Here is a 22,500-nt window from a genome sequence, read left to right on the forward strand (position 1 = left end):
ATAAAATTACTCAATTGCATTCATCTCGCCTTTGAGTCACAACCTATTCTTGACCCGTCACACTATACGCACATGACGTGCTTTCGCTTAGAATAGAAGCTTGTTGCAAATGCATATGATGCTGCTCACTTCGCATCAATTACTTCTCCTTATTGTAAATATGTGGTTGCTGAATTCCTCAATAAAGATCTAGCTAAAATTAGTGCCTAGTGCAAATTATGGGCATGAAGTTAAATTCTAATAAAACTCAAATTAATATTGTAAGTAGGTCGTGAACAATGGCTCATCAACATCGGAATCTCAGCATTCATAATGTTTCTTTAATTTTGTATAACGCTTGAAATTTTAGGTGATTCCCTGGGAGCAAATCTTCATCAGTTGCACAAAAATTTGCATTACTGAGAAATTCTTGTAAGATTTTTGGTTATCAATATATTCTGGAAAATTGATTTAATTTTTAAATTTTACCTTGTTTCTTGTATTGTTTCCTGTCTGATCTTCACCTAGTGATCCTAAACTTATCGTGTTGGACAGGAATTTACGGTCTATTAATTATTTCGTCATGAATGTTGCATAAGACTTTTTATAATTCTGACCATCGTTTACATTCAAATCTTTCCGGACAGTATCATCCTTTTTGTTATACGAGGTATGCAGTTAATTCAAATATTTATGTTTTCTCTAGAAGGAGGCTCAATACAACAAAGTATTTTAGAAGTTTTATTCCAGTTTTGACAAATTTGTGGAATGATCTTGCTAATTATTATTATTTCAAACAAAGCTACAACTCTAGTTGGGAAAGCACGATGCTTTAAGCCCAGGGACCCCAACAGGAAAAACCACCCAACGAGGAAAGGAAACAAGGAAAAATTGAATATTTTAAGGGCAGTAACAGAATCAAAATAAATATTTCCTATGTAAATTATAAAAACTTTAACAAAACCCTAGGAAGGGAAATTAGATAGAATAGTTTGCCAGAGTGTACCCTCAAGCAATAGACCTCAAACCTAAGACATTGGAAGACCATGGTACAGAGGCTATGGCACTACCAAAGACTAAAGAGCAACGGTTTGATTTTGGAGTGTCCTTCCCCTAGACGAGCTGCTCACCATAGCTAAAAAGTTTCTTCTACCCATACCAAGAGGAAAGTAGCCACTGAACAATTACAGTGCAGTGATAATCTCTGTGTTATCAGGTGTATGAGAATCTGTTAGGAGTATGCGAGACTATTTGGTGTATATGAACACAGAGGGAAAATGAACCATAACCAGAGAGAAGGATCTAATGTAGTACTGTCTGGCCAGTCAAAGTACTTCATAACTCTCTAGCGGAAGTATCTCAACAGATGGCTGCTTCCCTGGCCAGCCTACTACCTATAATCAGGTAGTTGATTCGGTAGAAAACTTATGTTGAACAGGCTAACATAAGTAACTTTTAATAGTTTATATAAGGAAAATCTGTTTTGATGTTGTTAGTGTTCTTAAAATATTTTGATTGTTCATTACTTCTCATATAAGAGATTTATTTCCTTATTTCCTTTCCTCACTAGGCTATTTTTCCTTGTTGGAGACCTTGGGTTTGTAGCATCTGACTTTACCAACTAGTGTTGTAGTTAGCTAATAATAATAATAATAATAATAATAATAATAATAATAATAATAATAATAATAGTCGCAACAGTGAAAAATCGCATTGAACAGTATTTTTTATTGAGTTCATCCATTTCTTCCTTTTTTTCTTATTGTTTTTGCCAATGCTATTACCATAATGACGGTTTTTGTTTTGGAGAATGAAGCAAATATATGAGCAAGACGTACTGCGCTTGTCTTTGCTTTATCATTGTAATAATTAGGTGTTAAACAATGGCAGGGGGTGCTGGACTGCTTAGGCCTGACCAAAAAGGGTGCTAAGGTAAAAAAAGGTTAAGAAACGCTGTTCTAAGTCTTTAGTAAGGATCCAAGTTTGTGATGGATAAGTTAATAGTGGTAGGACCATCTCATTAAATACTCATTTTTTTTAGAGAAAGTGGCATTTCACATTTCATAACTTCATGAAGTTTACTAAACGCTTTCCATTCCAAGTTGATCCTTCGTATAATTTTGGTCTCATGTCCTCGATAAACAATTACTGTCTGTCATCAACAATCTCTAGAGGCTCGTCCATAACTCGTATTTGTTTTCTCTCTGTCTTTTCATTGAACATTATTTTTGTTTTACTAGGGTTAATTTTAAATCTTCTATCATCTTTTGTAATTCCTCCCATAATTCACTAAGGACAACTATTTCATCAACAAATCTTATATTTTTGAGATATTCTCCATTAATATTAATTTTTATATTTTCCCATCTAAATTCTTAATATATATATATATATATATATATATATATATATATATATATATATATATATATATATATATATATATATATATATATATATATATATATATATGTAAATATCACCCACGAATGGCATTTAATACCGAATTCTATCTTGGGAATATATATCCACATGGAATTCATTTTATGGTAACAGCTTCTGGCCGGGTGGGGATTCGAACCACCACCTGTACGGCTGGAAACCATGCTGGCAGGGACCATACCGACTGAGCCAGCATGGTTTCCGGCCGGGTGGGGATTCGAACCACCACCTGTACGGCTGGAAACCATGCTGGCAGGGACCATACCGACTGAGCCAGCATGGTTTCCAGCCGTACAGGTGGTGGTTCGAATCCCCACCCGGCCAGAAGCTGTTACCATAAAATGAATTCCAAGTGGATATATATTCCCAAGATAGAATTCGGTATTAAATGCCATTCGTGGGTGATATTTACATTAATTAAAATCACGTGTGCTTGTGATATATGTTCATATATATATATATATATATATATATATATATATATATATATATATATATATATATATATATATATATATATATATATATATATATATATATATATGAATGTAAATAAATATAAGTATAATAATTACCTACTTTAATAGGGGGATACGTGTATACATGTTAACAAAAAACGATAATTCTCATAAAGAATGAATTACTAAGTTAAAGTAATTTAACATATTTCAATTTTCTGAGCTACAAAATTTAAGGAGCTTAATATCTTTTGAAATTTTCTGAAGTAAAAGTAAAAGTAAATTTTAGCAAAAAGGCTGCTGTGGTCTATAACCCTTATTGTGCTATTATCAAAATTTCCATAGAGTTCTGATGGCGATGATGCAATTACAACAATGATGGCCATACCTAACTACTTGTTCAAGGATTCAACGCCCAACTCCTACAGCTGGAGCAATGCTAGTGTGAAATGAGTGGAAGGCCATTCATCCTAGTCACTCTGCCCCCCCCCCCCCCCCCCCCCCAGGTAATTATAACAAATTTTTTTTTTTTTTTTTTTTTTGGGATATACTAATATTCAAATTTAATATATCAAAAATATAGGAGAATCCTCATAGTCACTTTTTCACAAAGGGTGTTCGTTACAATTTCGGCTCGTTACAGACTCAATTCTTCACTCGCATTTATGAATTATAGATTATTTTCATAGCAAAGATATATATTAACATTTGAAAACTACAAACACACAGTTGGGCTTAAAAAAAATCTTAAATATTTATTGATCTAAATCAATTACTCCCAAAATTTTTCGAATAAACGTTAATTTTCCTGTTGTCATCTCACTATAATAGGAATTCTTGTCAACGACATATATTTTTTAACATTGCACTGAGAAAATGTTTTGATAGATACTTTGTACACAAATAACATAGTTTTGGGTATCTGATTTCAATTTTTTTTTTTAATAATATTAGTCATATTTTTAACATTACGAGTCTGGAGATTTGGATAGGTGAGTGAAAGCATTTGCTATTCTGTTGTGTGCCCAATTGTTTTTTTTTTTTTTCATAGAATTGAATTATGATAAAATGATAACTTATTTTGAAAATAATAACACTCTTTTCGTTAACATCTGAATTCATATTATCCTTAGAATGGAACAAATATTAAAGGACAATTAAATGCACAGTATATTTAGTAGATATTATATTTTACATTAAATTTCCCAAATGATAATGCGCCATGCCAGTATTTTCCAAAAGAATCACATGACATATATTTGTAAAATAGTAAAGTTTAGAAAATGACATATTGAACTGATAATGAAAAATCAAGAAAAAAAAAATTTATTTTACAATTTCTATCAAATGGCATAACCATCCATATCAAGTTCATATAGGTAACCTCGCTGTACATACATGAAACTCCATGGCATTCAGCATACATTGTACAACATTTAACACCACTTTTAAAGCATTTGCATCATCTGTTTTCCACCATAAATAATAACTAATGTTTTTTTCTCCTTCACGAATAATTTTTTCTTTAGTTGCAACTTTGTTTAAAAAAACCTTGCTAGAACGTTTAAAATTTTGAAATTGTATAAACATATGCAAGGTTACACTTTTATCAATAGAAAAAAAAATGGGATGTTGTATCACCCTAAAAAAGCATGAATAAATGAAATTTCGTTACAAACTTCGAGCTCAGTTCTAATTGAGTTTCCTCGATATCCCTAACTTTAGAAAAGCTTTTTCTTTTTTATTTAGACTTATTTTCTGATTTGAGAGAAATCTTTTGGTATTTGTTTTCCACATGATGAAGTAATACAATTAATAAATCCGTATCCTCTCCATTAACTACTGTTGTTTCATTTTCTGCTGATCTGATTGATGTTTGAACAATAAGAAGGTCTGCATCTCCAGATGAATTGGTAGTTTTAAGATTTTCCTGATTCATTTTAATGACAAACATTTTTAAAAAGCATGATTTGCTTAAAATTCACAGAAATTCCTTCGCTTCCCTTAGCTCTTCGGATGTGTGATGTGTTTGATAGATGGATTGCCATCATGTCCATCAAATACGACTTGTTTCCTCTCCATAGTGCTTTACAACATAATTTACATAAGTATCGCATATATCACTGTAAGACTGTCCTTTAGTCGAAGGAATCTTGTGAAGTAAAAAACCTCTATCAACTACATAAGCAACATTTTCTAGAATCATGTCTTTATCTGATACAACTAATGGGCAAATAGCATCTGCCAGCTGAAGCTTGTTTACCTCTCTTAATAATCCATTACTTTCAATTAGAGCAGGATGACAAGTACATAGCTCACAAGAAAAAGTAATTCAAACATCGATATCAGATCCAATACCTTGGACAACCGTTATTAACAGCTGAAATATTAATTGGGGGTCAACAACAATCTCATCATCAATTTTGACTGTGGAATTGGCTTTCATGGTTACTGCTATGTCTTTCTTTTTGAAAGTATAACTTCCTAAAGATTTACCACACATCGATTTGTTAATAATGTTTCCTATATTCTTAGCATCATCCACATTAACCGTAGACATTACGATCTCTCCTTTTTTAATTTTACAAAGGCGTTTCTTGCATAATTTAACATTTACTTGAGTCTTGAAGATCTCTTTTAACACGAGTATTTGTAGTTTCTTTGTGTTGGCCAGTAGTTTCATAAATTGAATTTGCAACATTCTGCATAGCATGACTTATTTCAACACACACAGGTATTGAGAGAAGATAAACAGTTCTCCGGAGATCTGACATTCACCTTCCATGGTTAAGGCTACATATAGTTTTTAAATTTCTCATTAGAACTTGCTCAATAATAAGTTCAGTTGAAAGTGCAGTCCAAAATGTTTTACTTCTCCGAACTACATGATAGCCTTGATGGAATTTTGCATACACATTAGGATGAGTTTCTTCAAGTTTTGACATTTTCTGAAGATACAGTATATATGAGCAGACCGTGTGTAAAAGAAGAACGGATGAAGCAAAAAATGGTAGCATTGCACTGACAGCTTTTAGATGAAAATTAAAGTTTCCTTTCCTTTCAGCTTTAATGAATTTGCACAATATTTCTACCACAGCAATGTATTGGAACCATAAATTTAGCAGTGCTTGAGTTTGACAAGTTCATCTTTTATTGTTCTATGTTTTTAACCATTTTCTGGACAGTTTCATTTCGTGTCAATTTTTTCAGCATTTACTTTACCTGCAATTGTCCTTTTACACAAATCAGAGATTTGCTGTAATTCAACTTGACCAGTTAGGTCAAAAATATCTGATTGATGGCCACTAATTTCTACCATATCAGTAATAAGAGGACAATCATATGTTTCTGACATCATAATTGCCTAGAGAGCTGCAAGTACTAAAAGATAACCACGGACCGTTCGAGCAATAGCTTTTCCATTCAGCATATGTGGAACTGTGATCTCAACATAAACAGTTTCTAACATTTTTTACAGACCAGATGATGTCATCAGGTGCCCTATGGGTCCAAGAAAAGCAATTTCTATATGAAGTTTACCAATACTAAAAACTATCTCCTTCAAAAGACTTCTATTATTTTAATTTTGTTGAAAGTCAATTCCTTTCCAATGCAGAGGATGATCAAAAGTAAATATTGGGGATATGATAGAATGCATAGTTGGCAATTTACATGATTCATCATTGTATTCCATATCAATTATAGGCATAAATACAATTAAACTTTGTCCTGGATGTCCGCCTTTGTGTATCAACTGCATAAAGCCATTCCACAAGGTCGCTTTGGTTTCAACATTCATGCAGATTTCCAACGAATATCAAAACTGCTTGTTGTATCAATGGGTAGAAATTGTTGTAAACGTTCATATTTCAAAAGTGTAGATTTTTTAAAGGAATAAATTCATGATTATCTATTTTACCTTTCTGCATAATATTTTTGGACATGAATTTTTTCTTTGGAACTGCTCTTGTAACACTTGTTTTTGGTGTTATAGTTGCTATAATACCCATTCCATGAAATGTATTGCGACCATCTATTATTCGAAGGTTATGATCAACATTATCTGCAACATGTTGTATAAAATATTCTTTATCAATTCCTTCAATATCAGTTCCTTGATAAAGACTTGCACTTATTTCAAATTTTTGTACTTCTATACATGAAGAGCAGAATCCATGGCTATGCAAGGAATTAATTAAAAATTTAGATCCAAATTGTCGATGCCTTTGTACTCTAAGCCCAATTTGAAGAGGGGCCACAATAGAAGCAATGGCTAAATCACTGTCTTTAGTTTTAATCATATTTTCTAACAAAGAAAGTACTGAAAGGGAGAGGTATTTTCTACATTGTGTAGGTGACCTTATATTACCAGTTGAAGCATAAAACTTTGAACAGTCACGTTGTTTTATATCAGTAAGTAAGATTTTTCCACCAGTTTCTATATTTTTTTTTTCTTTTTCTATAGCATTCGATTGAGATCTAGTAGAGTAGTTTTGAAGATTTGGTGCCTATGATCTCAAAGTAACATCACTGGCTAATTCATCTACCTCTGCAAAAACTATATCATCTTCAAAATGATCAGTTACGTGTCTTTTAAGCCAATTTGTAGTAAATGCTTCACACTAGGAATCATTTACTTTCTCTTCCACTAGCTAAACTATGTAATTAACTGTAATTTGCTCATCATCATTTTCTTTTAATTGTTTTGGCACATACAAGAAAGCTGATTCGTGATTCATATTTGAAGGCCAACCACTTTTATTGTTGTCTTGTTCGAAAATTAGAACTACAAACTTGATGATAGACAGCATCTACAGCATAAAGATCATTCACACAAAAAAATCTCTCTCTAACTTCCAGTCCCCATTCATCATTATTACGGGTTTTACAAATATCAAGAACAATTTTATCAAATTCACGAAACTTACACAAAACCTGGTAAGTCTTTTTCTTCTTTTTGTTTATTTTGTATCACTACTTTTTTTACAGAATAAAAAGTTCAATTTCGAATTAAATTCTTCCTTAGATCTACCAGAGCGCTTCCATGTGCAATATTTTTATTGAAATGAGATTATTTTTTTGTTGCTTGAATTTATTTCCTACTAATTAATGTATTTCTCTTTACGTGATATGCGAACTGTATCTCCTTGAATAAACTCTAATTCACTCTTTCTTTCTTTACTTGCAACATTCAGATTTTTTGCCCCTTTTCCTCTTATAGGTACAACACGTTAGGAATCATCAATATCCTCCAGACAAAATTAACATTTCTCCATGTTTATTTTACCTGATTTGTTTTCTTCTGAATTAGATTTCCAAGTTATATAAATAATAGCAATAAAGCAAAATCATTATTCACTAGATAAGTGCTTTTCGGAATGGGCAGCTTTGTGGAAGTGGTATTTTCCCCCTTTTTATATCACTCACAATTTTCCCTACAAACAAAGCAATTTTTAAGGAATAAAGGGGGCACGTAGATTACTATACTTGTATTATGTTATTTATTATGACAGATTCATGTATAATTGAGCAATAACTTTTGTGTTGCAATTACTTCAAGTACAAAGCTTATTATGACTGTCCTATAGCCCCTATGCAATGGGACGGTGTTCTTGGTGGATGTTAAAAATCTAAACTATATTGATGATAACACCATCTACTAGGTTATCCTCTTGGACATTGGCGGTGAGGAACCTTTGCCAAACTTACGTCTTATGGTTTGTTTAAAAGACTTATCCTTATAATTTATTTGTGGACTATATTCATATTGATTACCTATTACCACCAATTCCTTACAGATCGACCAGGTTAAGATAATAAATAATGATGAAGGCAATCACATTGCACAGTTTCCTGAATTTCATTATGCTAAAATTCTTCTAAGGAGAGAATGAATAATAAAAAAGATACGATGATTTGGAAAGTTACATTCAGCTGAATTATTTACCATTCAACCCCACCCCACCACACCACACACCACCTCTCTCTCTCTCTCTCTCTCTCTCTCTCTCTCTCTCTCTCTCTCTCTCTCTCTCAAATCTTGATAGTATGTCAACGTTTATATTGCCTGAGAAAGACAAAAAGAAAGCATTCCAAAAATAATTTACCATTTGTGAACGTGGAATATATATATATATATATATATATATATATATATATATATATATATATATATATATATATATATATATATATATATATATATATATATATATATATATATATATATACATATATATATATTTATATATACATAAAAGGATATATATATATATATATATATATATATATATATATATATATATATATATATATATATTTATATATATATATATATATATATATATATATATATATATATATATATATATATATATATATATATATACAAAGGTCATTATGATTTTGCACTTGGAAGGTAAGTGCAAATTCTCCACCTACTTTCAAATTTTTGTATATCAAGATATTATTCTGTCTATATTCATACAAATATAGTTAAATCTTATTCATCCGTTGCCTATGATAACATTGATACCCAACTTACATATAGCATACATACCACAGAAAGTTTTTACACCTGGAATACACAAATCCTGCTCAACATATAAATCTAAATTACTCATACCTTATTTTAATCTTATTGCACCCACGTGAGGCATAAGGCCTTAATGAACTCACGTCATATGTCTCTCTCTGAGTTCAACCCAGTTCTAAAATACAAGCTCCCTTTGCATTGTCATCAGTCACGTTTCTCTTGGTGTTCCATGTCCTCTCCTGCCCAGCTGTTTCCATTCAGGTATATCTTACACTAACTCATCTTCCCTTTTTAAAAATAGGCCCCATCCATCTCTATCTTGATAATTTTAATATATTGTTCACATTGCACACCCCTGCCACCTCACGAATTGTAGCAGTTGTTATATGCTGCTGCCATTTGAATACTAAAATCCTTCTCAAAACTTTATTCTTAAAGGCAAAAAATTTGGCATCAGTTGATACAAGCAGGGCTGTACCACGACTGGTGCCAATAAGTTAATATCGATCTTACAAGTTCTAATTATTATTATTATTATTATTATTTTTATTATTATTATTATTATTATTATTATTATTATTATTATTATTATTATTATTATTATTATTATTATTATTATTATCATTATTATTATTATTATCATTATTATTATTATTATCATATGCCAAGCTACACTTAGTAAAAACTCTTTCCAAGACAGTGGAAGAACATGGTGCAGAGGCTATGGCTCTAAGCCAAGAGTGGTTTGACTTTGGACGGTCCTTACACATTGCTGTACAGCATGTCTTACAGTGAATTTTGGTCAGAACAACTTATACCTTCTCGAAATCCTGACTGTTCATCTCTGAGCTTTTCATCAATCTTTCTCTCTTGTCTCATAAGAATTAGCATACTGTATACTTTTATGACAACTGATGTAAATGCTATGCCTCTGTAATTATTGCATTCAGCCATATCTACTTTTTTGGCCATTTTCACCAACAGTCCTAGCTCTCATTCATCGGGTTTTGCCTCTCCATGGCGCATTCTATGAAATAATCTTGTAAGTATTCTCGGAGTCACTTCATCTCCAGTCAAAATCATCTCAGTAGTTATTCCAATGTATCCCGGAGCTTTCCATCCCTTGACTTTTTTAATGATAGCTTCGACTCCAAATACATGGAGTTCATTTATGGTTACATCAAGGTTGTCCTCAGCTTCTGGTTTATCAATCAAATTACTCCCTTCATTTCTCCTACTCATGACCTCCCTAAAGTGTTCTATCCGATGTTTTCTTCATCTGTTTTTCTAATAAATCCATCTCTCATTTTGATTCTCATAAATATATATATATATATATATATATATATATATATATATATATATATATATATGTATATATATATATATATATATATATATATATATATATATATATATATATATATATATATATATGTGTGTGTGTGTGTGTGTGTGTGTGTGTTTGTGTGTAATTATTACTACTCAATACCAAATTTGATATAAGTTTTACTCAGGAATACACTAAATCTTATAAGGTTCTCATGATATAAATGCCCCTTAAAAAATATAAATATCAATACCATAAAGAGATAATTTCCCTTAGCCTTCTTAACCAATTTCTTTCACCAATTCAAGAGAGATTTCATTCACTACTATCTGTATCTATTAACTATAAAAAAAAATATGAATTACCCTACACGTAATAATACTATTGTTAATAAAAAAAAAACAATAAACATGTTTCAAAATGGTTATTTGAATTCCCATCAATGATTTTAAACAATTATCCCCCGTCTAATATATATCATATTTTGGTGGGAATGCTCTCATTATCTGAGTTGACGTTTAGCAGCCTTTGTTCTCTTTGTCTCGAGATCAATCCATACTCAGGGTATATTTGTTAAACTTGTAAACGCAACCTTTTTTGTTATTTTGAGATCTGAAAGGGCTTTTAGGGTAACATATTTCTACCTAACTAATCTTTAGTTCCCATTCACTGGTAACCCCGGTCCAGGCAGGCATGGAGGGGAAATGTCTTTTTTGCAGGCATTATTTCGACTCAGGACATTGGTTCTAATCATTGCCCAGCCAGAATTATATATCATAAATGAATTTCCAATGGGAATTAATAGAAATTATATTTCTACAAAACAATGCCCTAATATTGTACAGTACCATATTTCAATACATTCCCAAAGGTAAAATTCGATATGATATGCCATGGTGGTTGATATTTACATTGATTAAAATCACAAGTGTTAGTGGTACATATTCATCATAAATAACCAAGTCATGCAAACTCATAAATCAGCTTTTATGTTAGAGATGTGTCGATTTTAGGTCTAATAAGTGATTTTTTAATTCGACAGTTATATTTATGGTGGAATTGATACAAATTTACATCTCTCTTGATAGCTCGATTTGTAAAATCGTCCTTGAAGGCACTCTTTCGACTCAGGGCATAGGTTCGAATCCTTGCCCAACCAGAGGAATTAATTATAAATGAATTTCCAGTGGATATACATTCGTAATGGTAGAATTCGATATTAAATGCCATTGTTGCTGATTTTTGAATTTATCAAAATCACGAGTGTTAGTGATACATATTCATCATATATGACCACGTGTTGCAAACTCACTAACCAGTTATCATGATGGATATGGGTTGATTTCAAGTCTAAGAACAGATTCCTGAATTCGATAGGAATATGTAGAGTGTGCTTGAACTAGACTTATATCCCCCTTCATAGCTGCATTGGTAAAGTCGTCCATGAAGGCATTCTTTCGACTCAATGCATAAGTTCGAATCCTTGCCCAGCCAGAATCAATTATCATAAATGAATTTCCCGTGGATATGCATGCCTTAAGGGTGATTTCTATATAAAATGCCTTTATGGTTGACATTTACATGCATATATAGATGTATTCCTTCAAGCTGTAACATAACTGTTTAACATGTTTCTTATAAAAGGTCCATAAAAGAGAAAAAGGAAATCAAATTAAACAATATATTTCGGCCAATAGAGTTCTCGGTGTAAAGTAAGATAAGAAATTAACAGAGACACTTTGTACATGACTGGAAACGTTAATTTTTAGTAAATTTATAAAGGGTGCGATTGCTTCGGGGAAAGATGATTCCAATTCAATTTCTCCCAATGTGTTCTTGTATTTATATTCTTGACGTTTTGCCCTTGGATGGTTATCTGGCGATGGGTGTTGCTGGATTAACCTTTTGATACCCGGATTTGGATGGGTGTTCTCTATATAGTCTGTTGAATTCATATTATTTGTTTGCTTTATGATTGCCCATTCCAGGATCTCTTTCTTCAACATTCATGTACCTTTAAAAGGCGAAGATAACTCACCACAGTTAATCCGATGCTGTAAGTGTTTAAGTTGAACGAGAACTCTTTGTTTTCGAAGCCATTTCTGACAGCTCTATCTTGCTCAGATAATCTTTATGAGAGAAAATGGTCAATTAGCCCCACCTATACTTCATGGAAATCTCCACATATTACTTTTTAAACTCAGATTCAGATTGAGTCTGTTTTGTTTAAGTAACCTTTAATAAAGGATTTTCCTATGGTATTTAGATATAAAAGAAATAAATAATTATGAGTCTCAGTAGTTTTAATTATATTTTGAAGACTTTCTATGTACGGAAGTTTTATTTTATTTTGAAATTTCCTGGATTTTTCACTGATTTTTCTCTATCGTATATTGTATTAGGTTAGTTGATGGCCTTTTTTTATGGCATACGTTGTGTAGAGTAACGGGGTGAATTGTTTACGGAGAATTTCCTCTAGGAAAAAGATTGAACGCTACTCCGATCTTTTGAAAAATACCGTGGTAAGTGAGGAAATGAATGTGGAAAAGAGAAAAATTTGGCTTTCCCTCGTAATTAATATGCAAAACCAGAAAAGCAGGCTGCAAGTGCAGACCTCCGCAACGGCAACATAATTCTCAAAACCGGCTAGCCTTTCCAGGCATCAATTTAGACCGTAGGCGTATTTGAGGTTTGTGTGACAACCATGCGTGAAATTAAGGTTAAGGTTAATTTGGTCGACCTTTTGCTTGACCTTGATCTTGAACTTTGACCTAGGACTTTCCAAATTTAATCACTTTTACGTCCAACTTGACAATTAATCTCTGAAATGTGAAACTTTTAGATATTAAATCTGCTTTATAAGTAGAATTGTGGCCAGGAAGTTGTACACAACAAACAAATGGACAAACAGACAAACAGGGGGGGAAACATAACCTCTCCCAACTTCGTTGGCCAAGGTACAAAGCCAACCAAGTATCCTAGCATATCGCTGTATTCCCAAGACTGTGGACTTACTTACCTGGTCACAAGAAGAAAATCATGACATCAGTCATAATCTTTCAGAAAAGTACGTTGCTATTAGGAATTTTTGAGAGCCATTCAAAATAAATATAAAATAATAATTCTGTATAACGTTATTTGTTTACGTGGTTTTTTATAATAACTTTAGTGAAAATTTTAAAATCCTTACCTAGTTTATCAGTATAATTTTTACCTCCTATACCTACGCTGTTAGAGAAAGCCGTAATTTTAATCTGAAATTCTCCGTGAAAATATACGGTTCTCAGCCGTATTTCAGTAAGATGCAGGTGACCGTAATTTTATCTTACTTTGTTATTATCTTTTACGGGTGTGTGACCGTAATATCACTCATTTGCGTCAATACAACCGTTTTTAAAAAGGTAAAATTCTTGGAATAAATGTTGCCAGACTTTTACTTACCGTTTTTTTTAAGCAAATTTTGAACAGTGTATATTATTACAAAAGAATAAAAAGTATTAGCTTAACGAGAAGAGATTCGTAGCATCTTTTTATATTCGATGGAACCATTACCTTTCTTATTCTAATAAAATCACAATACTAAAAAAGAATAATCAAATGAGATTCGTTACCGGATTGCGTGTAACACGGCACGGTATCCAAGACACTTCAAAGATGTGTTGCAAGTAAATGAATTGCTTTTGCTGAACGACATTGTTTGCAGAATGCTTCATAGCTGATCTCCAACTGTAATCACAAGAAGTTCCTTTCCATTGTCTTTCATTTATTGATATCATATTAGTATGCTTGGAAGGAAATCGCCTATAAAAAGGAAACCAATCATAATAATTTATGAGTAGATGGCACGATAGTATGTATATTTTTATTTTATATTTACAATCTACTACTCATTCTGAAATTATATGTATAGTCTGTCTGTCTGTCTGTCTGTCTGTCTGTCTCTCTATCTCTCTCTCTCTCTCTCTCTCTCTCTCTCTCTCTCTCTCTCTCTCTCTCTCTCTCTCTCTCTCTCTCTCTCTCTCTCTCTCGTGAGTATTGTACATTTTACACTCAATTACCTGCCATAAATCTCATAGTGGCCCTTTTGTAAATTACATAGATCTATTCATCTCCTTCTTAAGCATATTGATTATCTTTATAATATATGGCTTGAGTTGCAATATTTCAAAATTAAACATTAAAAAACTGATATTGAAGAGAAATGGTGTTATGGAAAAATAAAACAAATATGTTATAGTTTTACATTTGTGAACAAATTTTTAATCACAAAATCTATATATTCATTATCATAACTGAATGTAAGATTTTTTATTGTAAGAAAAGAAAATACATTAGGGAAGGATATAAATACCTCTCTAGATTCAGTGTACACAAATGACCAGTTAACACATTGATGGAAGTACTTCTAAATGGTACTTCTCACATTTTGCTAATATTGTGATACTACCTAAATCTGGGTTCGCCATAGCATTATCTAATTATTTACTCTCTGTAAATTTTGACTCTGTTTACATAATCTCTGAGATGATGTTATTTTATTATTAATATTAATTATATTTTTCTAAGCCATTTTCCAATAACCAGTCCACTTAGGATATATATATATATATATATATATATATATATATATATATATATATATGAATATTTATATATATATATATATATATATATATATATATATATATATATATATATATATATATATATATATATATATATACATGTATATATATATATATATATATATATATATATATATATATATATATACACACACATATATATATAGATATAGATATATATATATATATATATATATATATATATATATATATATATATATATATATATATATATATATATATATATATATATATATATATATATTTCCTAATTTCCTTCACTCAATGGGCTATTTTTCCTTGTTGGAGCCCTTGGGCTTATAACATCTTGCTTTTCTAACTAGGGTTGTAGCTTAGCTATTAATAATAATAATCCATGCATATATATATATATATATATATATATATATATATATATATATATATATATATATATATATATATATATATATATATATACATATATATATATATATATTTTTTTTTCTGTGGTGGGCTCAGGCCATGTCGTACTGATGGAAGTTCCTATTAGGTAGCTTTCTAGGGTATATTTGACTACAGTGATATTCCCAGAGAATTTTACTTTAAGGTGTCCAGAATTCTAACTCCTGGACCGAATATCCCTAAATAATCTCACAGGGATATCGCATAATATCAGAGGACGTATTCTTGACACGTCACATAGCTATCTTCACCCCCAACAGTATTAACGCTTGAAGGGGGTACAGTGACAAGAATCTGAAATGAGAATGAAAAGAGAGCCGCTCATAAGGCATCTCCCCTATTCTGTTGCCAGTGTGTATCCGATGAAGGCGGTAGCGGCCTCTTCATTCCTTTTCGTGTAGCTCTACTACTCGGTGTTTTCCCTTGTGTTCTCTCGTTATTTTGGATTTAATTCAACATTTTGATGACTTCTCCGGCCTCTTCTGCCTCTGGAACGTTGAGTATTATATTTACTATGTATAAATGAAAGCTCTTGTCGTTTTGAATTAAAGTGATATTAATGTAAACAAGAGCTGTTGCCTACCGGAGGCATCTAGGATGCTATTGCTCGCTCTTATGGGTCATTTAGTTAGCTGGAGCGACGTTCCCGGTTTGTTATGCTTTAATAATTTAGCTATTTAGCTCCTCTAGGAATGCTTATATTATACCGTCAGTTTTTAGTTCGGTGATTTCGACACGGGTCGAGGTACCGATCTTGCCCTTCGCGAGGCTTCGTAGCCTAGACGTCTGGCACTAGTACTTTCATGCATTATATAAGTTTTTCCAAGTGTTTTATTATTGAAGCTATAGGCAAATATTTTATACATGTAAGATATTGTTGAATGTTCTTTCCAAGATTGTATACGAGAGAGTTTCAGTGAATTAGGTAATCGATTCTCATTGCACCTAGGTTAGTAACCTAGGTACAGTAGTATACTTTCGCACATCCCCGATTGTTCTTTTCTCCTCCGGAGGTTTATTTCAATCCCTCTCTCCCTCTGTAAGCCTTTGGCTTAATCCTAGTGGTTCTATCTGTATAATAATTCAGGTATAACTATTCTAGGATATGTCTGTCCTGACCTGATAACCAGAGTGACTGGTTTTTTAGGTTAGGGTAGAACATCAGAGTTTTCTAGTCTGTGGTCTGCTTCTTCCTAGCATAGAAAATGAGTCTCCTTTGCTAGGTTAGGGGCGGACACAGGAAGCTTTGCTTCCCTAGTCCACGTTTGAAGGATTCTGTAAGAGATGATTCCTTCCTCTAGTGGCCTAGCAGACTGTCCTGTGTTGTTTTTCTCGGGCTGGAGAATGAGTTTTCTCTGTTGCCCGGCGAAATAACTTCAACTAACTTTGTTTTGTTTGGGAGGAGGATATCAAGTATTGCCAGTCTTCCTCCCTAATAGACAACTCTAGGTCAGGATGAGCTTCCCTAACTGCTGAGTGTGTCTCTTGCTAGAACGAAATATATAGGACCCTTATCCCTTCCCCACCTCTCTTTCTTTTATTTTCTTTTGGCCGCAGTCCTACTTCCGTACCTAGTATAGGTTAGGATGGAGGACCGGCTCTGCTCTCTGCCGGCTGGCATTACGTGTCGGCCGGCAGAGACCCTTTGTTCTTTGCAGAGTGAACCACAGACCTCCCTTGGTCTCCCTTCCATGTCTGCCGGTGGAGCCCAGCAGGCTATGGATTCTTTGGAAGCCTGAATGCTACATTCTCCCCTTCCATAAGTTTACTCTTTCTGGATGGAAGGTCGTATGGTAATACCGCCTTATAACCTTACATCCATACTGTTTCTCTGACTATTGTGTTGCACCCCTAACCCGGCTGCCGTGTTAACAGCCGACAGCCGGCCAGGTGGAGGTTCTATGGTTCTTGGTTACTGTCGGCGGGCATGAGTATTATTACCTTTGCCTGCCGGCAGTGGAAACATAGCCCGAATCTGCTGGCCACTACGATTAGCAGGCGGCATCCGCGTATTACTGTTTTCAGCCGTCGGCTGGCAATGATTGCCGGCCGGCACACAGTCGCGAATCAGTGGGCTGCCGCCTATTAGTTAAAGATAGTATATCTTTGAACTATACAGGGGTAGATGCCGGCTGGCACGTGCAGGCGCACGCCGGCACGTACTGGCGGTGCTAGCTGGCACAACAGCATACGATGTACAGTAGTTGCTATATTAGTAGTGTAGTACACACTGCATTAGCAGAAACTACTGTACAGAGCTTGTGATAACACTAAAGTTCTTCATCATACTTAACGTTATCTTGTACAGCCTTTTGTTGAGACCGTACAATATATAGAAAGTAAGTTCTTTCTATATTCTTTCTATCCCGTATATTAAAACTCAAGGTGCGAAGTACAGCTTAAATTTCTGTTTAGGAAATTACATAAGGTAATCTAGAATAGAATTAACCTTAGTTTTAATAGTTCGGGAGGTTTCAGCAATTGACTGGGTAGGAAATATAAGTATGTGTCTTTCCGTCTTTCTTTTATAGCTTTTCTATATAAGCTAAATGTCTCAATATAAGTGAAACTCTTCACTTGATACTCTTTACAGGAGGACCATCCGAAGTGTGGGAGTGTGTTCTGTAATGTCCGCAGTAAGAACCTCTGTGGACATCAATATTGTAGGAGGCACGCAGCATGCGCAGCCTCCAGAGGTGATCTCCGCTATTGGGACCCTCAGGTTTGTACAGTTTGTTCTAACCTGATTACCGAGGCTTTTGACGACCCTAAGTCCACGGAGTCAAGGGATGCTGCCAGGGAAACGTTACGATCCTGGGTGAGGGGTTTTCAGAAAAACACCTCAGGCCCCTACCTTCCAAATGAGAAGATGAGGGCCTACCTTTTCCCTAAAGCATCGGCTGATGCAATCATCCCCCAGCCTCAGGTGGAGATACCAACTGCCCAGAATTCTGTAGATTCTGCAGTCTCGGCCGCTCTTCAAAACATCCAATTGGACGATAGGATGTCGGAGGTGTCGGAGTCTACTGAGAAGGACCTTCTAGGAGAAGGTCAGGAGGAGGAGCTGTTCCAGGCTCTTCAAGTAGAAGAGCAAGAAATCGACGAAGTGTCGGTTACATCGGTTCCGGACCCAGAACCTGTTCCTTCTACATCGTCTGCTATCCCAGATGAACTGGGAAGGACATTTTCTTCCATTGTTGAGATGATGCAACAAATTCAAACGATGAATGATGAGAAGGAAGCTGCAATGAAACTGGAGATACGTAGACTTGCAGCATCACGTGGACCCCAGAAGCGGCTTAGCGTGAAGGATCTTCCTTTGTGCTCGGATACCAATCCTTGGAGGTATGCCGAACACATGCCAATGACAACCAGGAAGATCGTGATCTCAGAAAAGTTGGGAGTAATTCCCCTGGAAGAGGTGGAATTTTGGCCCAACAAAGATTCTTATCCGGACTGCTATGTCCGTCTTAAGAAGGAGCCAGCCTTAAAGGAGGAGACGGAGCCGAAGGAGGTCATAGTTTTTGACCATAGTAAAGCTCAGACGTTACTAGCGAGCTCGATGAAAGAGAGGGGCTTCTCTAACTCAAAGGTGCCCGCCTTGAGTAAGAAGCTTCCCTCCTTTGTGGCCTCTCCTACCAGAGCCTTCCCCTTCTTGGAAAAGGGATATAAGGCAGCCTTAAAGGCGGTGGAGGCAGGGAAACCATGCCCCTCCTTGGAGGAGTGCAAGCTGTTATCTCTGACCTTGCCCTTGGACCAAGAAGACTGGAAGGACGTACACCTTACCTTCTCAGTCGGGAAGCTGGAAGCTGATATTGCTGAACGCCAGTTTGGTGAGGCACTTCCAAAACTGTCGGAGGTTCTCTTGCGTAGAGAGCAAGAGACATAGGAAAGACTTGCGGCATCGATGTCGTTACAAATGACACTAGAAACGATGGTAAGTGACCCCAAGCCAAGAACCAGGACATGTTCATGGTTGTGGCCAAAACCCCTCTGGCCACAGTTACGAAGGATCTCTATAGCTTTTTTAAAGCTAGGAGAGCCTGTAGAGAGTTTGTGTTCGCCTCGGCTGCGGTGAGGCACGAACCGAGGAAACTGATTTCGTCTCGTATTTGGGGTAAAGACCTCTTTCCCAATGAAGTGTTTAAAGAGGTAGTAGACAAGGCCGCCACAGAGAATAGGAACCTTCTCAAAAAGTGGGGCTTCGATCTTAAGAGAAAGTCTTCTCTGGATGAGGGCCCCCAACACAAGAGGAAGACAGAAAAGCCTGGGCCATCCTCTCGGCTGGCTAAACCCTTCCGACAGCAACAACAACTTCCTGTGACCGCGGTGCCTCAGATAGTTGCACAACCTCCAACCACGTACCAGCTGGTACCTCAACAAGTGGCGATACAGTCGCCAGTTTTTAACCCAGCCTTCGAAAGGCAGACTTCTTCCTTTCGTTTGAGAGCTAGAGGAACAGCCAGAGGTTCTTCTAGACGTCCTTCAAGAGGAAGGGGATACAGGAGAGGACGCAGTCAAGGAGGCAAGGCCTCAGGTCCACAGCAGCAGAAGTAAGATACTTCCAGTAGGAGGGAGACTACAGCTATTTAGGGATCGCTGGACCTTCGATCCCTGGGCCCACAGCCTAATTAAAAATGGACTAGGATGGAGCTGGAGCAGTCCTCCACCTCAATTTCCTCAATTCTTTCAACACTCATCCCCCGTTCTTGAAGAATATGTCCGAGAACTCTTACACAAAAGAGTAATCCGGAAAGTTAAGTCCATAAAATTCCAAGGAAGGCTGTTTTGTGTTCCAAAGAAGGACTCAGAGTCATTTTAAACTTGTCGCCACTCAACAAGTTCAGTGAACTACAAGTTCAGAATGCTCACGCTTCAACACATAAGGACCCTACTGCCAAGAAGGGCATATACTGTCTCTATAGACTTGTCTGACGCTTATTGGCTCGTTCCAATTAATCGTCACCTCTCCTCCTACCTAGGCTTCAAGTTACATAGAAAACTTTACGCCTTCAGAGCCATGCCTTTCGGGCTAAACATAGCCCCAAGGATTTTCACGAAGCTCGCGAACGCAGCCGTCCATCAATTACGCCTAAAAGGGGTCCAAGTAGTAGCTTACTTAGATGACTGGCTGGTGTGGGCAGCATCCAGGACAGAATGCATGCAAGCTTCTATGATAGTGATCCAGTTCCTGGAACATCTGGGATTCAAGATCAACATCAAAAAGTCTCGACTTTCTCCAGCTCAAATATTTCAGTGGTTAGGAATACACTGGAATTTGGAGTCACATCGACTTTCCATTCCTGGTAAGAAGAGGAAAGAAATAGCAGGATCTGTCAAGAGACTATTGAAATCCAAACGGATATCAAGACCCGAACAGGAGAGAGTGCTGGGCTCTCTACAGTTTGCTTCGATAACAGATCCAGTGCTAAGAGCACAGCTTAAGGATACAACAGGAGTCTGGAGAAAATTCGCATCAAACACGCAAAGAGATCTAATAAGACCACTACCGACTCGACTGCGAACGCTTCTCAAGCCGTGGTCCAATGCCAAGTAATTGAAGAAATCAATACTTCTTCAACCTCCTCCCCCGTCAGTAACTATCCACACAGATGCTTCAAAGGAAGGCTGGGGAGGTCACTCTCATCAGATGAGAGTCCAAGGAGCTTGGTCCAATCTTTTCAAGTCATTTCACATCAACTTTCTAGAAGCCATGGCAGTACTTCTGACACTAAAGAAAGTTTCTCCTCGCCACTCAACCCACATAAGACTGGTTCTAGACGGCGAGGTGGTAGTGAGATGCCTGAATCGACATGGGTCAAGGTCACCTCAAATCAACCAAGTGATGTTGGCCATCTTCCGCTTGGCGGAAAGGAAGAAATGGCACCTGTCAGCAGTTCACATTCAAGGGTTCCGCAATGTGACAGCGGAGGCTCTATCCAGGTTTACATCTATAGAGTCAGAATGGTCCCTTGACACAGGATCGTTCTCCTTCATCTCGAGTCAAGTCCCAGAGCTGCAGATAGACCTCTTTGCGACGAAAGACAACAAGAAAATAGATCGTTACGTGTTCCCATACGAGGATCCGCTAGCGGAGGCAGTGGTCCAGTATTTATCTGTTCCCTCCGCACAACCTCCTTTTGAAGGTCCTCGATAAGCTGAGACCCTTCAAAGGGAAAGCAGCAATAGTGGCCCATAAGTGGCCAAATAGCGTGTGGTTCCCTCTGGCATTGGAACTACGACTAAAATTCGTACCGCTACCGGATCCATCCCTGTCTCAGCAAGGACAGAAGTCGACTGTCTTCGCCTCATCACAGAAAACACAGAACCTACATCTCATGATTTTCTCTCCTTAACGATGAGAAAAAGATTCGGTGTTAAAGGTCAGTTCAGACTTTTGGAGGAAACCAGAAGACATTATGATGCTTCAATATTTCTGCTTGTACTCGCTTTGGGGACCAGAGTTAGTGAAATATTGGCTCTCTCTAGAGAGGAAGGCCACGTCCAGTTCTTGGAGGGAGAACTGAATCTATTTCCAGACCCAACGTTTCTCACCAAGAACAAGCTACACACCAACAGGTGGGGTCCCTAGAGAATCTGCCCTCTGAAGGAGGATGTATCTCTATGTCCAGTGGAGTGCCTAAGGTCTATTTTCATAGAACTTCAGACTTTATGGGAAGACAGCTG

Source organism: Palaemon carinicauda, chromosome 19 (assembly GCF_036898095.1).
Source record: "Palaemon carinicauda isolate YSFRI2023 chromosome 19, ASM3689809v2, whole genome shotgun sequence".
Classification (NCBI taxonomy): Eukaryota; Metazoa; Arthropoda; class Malacostraca; order Decapoda; family Palaemonidae; genus Palaemon; species Palaemon carinicauda.